Genomic DNA, 2,496 nt, shown 5'->3' with positions numbered 1-2,496 from the left:
GAGCGAACCCGAAGCGCCAATGCAATCGCTGAACCAACTCCCGATGGTTACCAACCTCGCTGGTGCGAGATCAGCCTGATCACGAAGATCGATTCCTGTCCGCAATCGAAGAACGAACAAGAAAGAGAGGCGAGCAATCTAAATATCACTCGAAGGTGGAGTTCTGAATCACAAGGACAGCGCGTATTTGCGCGTGTTCAAGAGTAGCTAAAGCTAGATGTAAAACAAAACTCAAGTCGTAAACAAAAAGGACTCGGACTAAATAAAGGGGGCGCAGCCCCTGGAGTCCGAAGGGGTCACGGCGCCCAACCCTAGGCGCCCCACCTGGGCTGCCCTGTTGGGCCATCTTCTTATTCCGATGGGCCTTCGTTCCTTAACAGCATGATGAAGTTTAATTCTCTCGCACGGGCTCGAGTGATTGGCCCAACTGGATGAGCAACTGTAGGCGCCTGAGGTGGAGGAGCAACTGGAGGCGCCTGAGGTGCTGCTGGTGTAGATGTACTCGTGGTGTCCTCATCATCCTCCCCTTCTTGAACTGAAGTCGTCCTCGACGGCAACTCCTCATCTTCGCCCACATACGGTTTCAAATCTGCAACATTAAAACTCGTGGAAACACCAAACTCCGCAGGCAGGTCAAGGATATAAGCATTATGGGTTATATGAATGGTTGGTTATGCCGTTTGGTTTGACAAATGCTCCCAGCACATTTATGCGTTTGATGAATGAAGTTCTGAGGCCCTTCATAGGATTGTTTGTAGTTGTCTATTTTGATGATATCCTCATTTACAGCAAGTCTATGGAAGAGCATTTAGAACATTTGCGTACTGTTTTTGATGCATTGCGTGCGGCCCATTTATTTGCTAACCTCGAAAAATGCATGTTTTGCACACAACGTGTTTCGTTTCTTGGCTATGTTGTTACTCCACAGGGCATTGAGGTGGATAGCAGCAAGATTGATGCCATTCGGGAGTGGCCTACACCGACGACGGTCACACAAATTCGAAGCTTTCTTGGCCTTGCAGGTTTCTACCGCCGGTTTGTTCGTGATTTTAGCTCCATTGCAGCGCCTCTACATGAGCTTACAAAGAAGGATGTTCCCTTTGCTTGGAGTGATTCGCAAGAGGTTGCGTTCAGCACCTTGAAAGATAAGTTAACCAATGCTCCTCTCTTGCAGTTGCCTGATTTTACTAAAGTGTTTGAGCTTGAATGCGATGCTAGCGGTATTGGGCTAGGTGCTGTTTTATTACAAGAAGGAAAACCAGTTGCTTACTTTAGTGAGAAATTAAGTGGTGCTAGCTTGAATTATTCTACTTATGATAAGGAGCTTTATGCTTTAGTGCGCACTTTGCATACTTGGCAGCACTACCTTTGGCATCGCGAGTTTATAATTCATTCTGATCATGAGGCTTTAAAACATATTCGTACCCAAACAAACCTGAACCGTCGTCATGCTAAATGGGTAGAATTCATTGAGTCTTTCCCTTACATTATTAAACACAAGAGCGGGAAGGAAAATGTCATTGCTGATGCTTTGTCTCGTCGCTATACCATGCTGTCACAGTTAGATTTTAAAATCTTTGGCTTGCAAACTGTGAAGGATCAATATGTGGATGATGCTGATTTTAAAGATGCTTTCGCCCACTGTATTCATGGCAAACCATGGGGCAAATTTCACATACAGGACGGGTTCCTGTTTCGCGCTCACAAGCTGTGTGTTCCAGCTAGCTCGGTTCGTCGTTTGTTGTTACAGGAAGCGCATGGAGGCGGTCTCATGGGGCACTTTGGCGTCTACAAGACGCATGAAGTGCTGGCTGCCCACTTCTTTTGGCCCCGGATGCGCGCTGATGTTGAGCGCCTTGTTGCCCGCTGCACTACTTGCCAGAAAGCTAAGTCACGATTAAACAACCATGGTTTGTACATGCCTTTGCCTGTTCCTACTTCCCCTTGGCTTGATATTTCTATGGACTTTGTTTTGGGATTGCCTAGAACTAAGAAGGGGAGGGACAGTATTTTTGTGGTTGTTGATCGTTTCTCCAAAATGGCTCATTTTATACCTTGTCATAAGACTGATGATGCTAGCAATGTTGCTGAATTGTTCTTTCGCGAGATTATTCGTTTGCATGGTATTCCAAATACAATAGTCTCTGATCGTGATGCTAAGTTTCTCAGTCATTTTTGGAGATCACTATGGAATAAAATGGGAACTAAATTGCTGTTTAGCACCACTTGTCACCCTCAGACTGATGGACAAACTGAGGTGGTTAATCGAACCTTGTCCACTATGCTTAGGGCTGTTTTAGATAAACACTTGAAACGTTGGGAAGATTGCTTGCCTCATGTTGAGTTTGCTTATAATCATGCAACGCATTCTTCTACAAAGATGTGTCCTTTTCAAGTTGTTTATGGTTATATTCCTCGGGCGCCTATTGATTTGTTTGCACTTGATGCCGAGGACACCCCACACATAGATGCCGCTGCACATGTTGATCAAATGAT

This window comes from Setaria italica, chromosome II (genome assembly GCF_000263155.2).
Source record: "Setaria italica strain Yugu1 chromosome II, Setaria_italica_v2.0, whole genome shotgun sequence".
Taxonomy (NCBI): Eukaryota; Viridiplantae; Streptophyta; class Magnoliopsida; order Poales; family Poaceae; genus Setaria; species Setaria italica.
The sequence above is the reverse complement of the archived record's forward strand: the minus strand, read 5'-3'. Positions refer to the sequence as shown.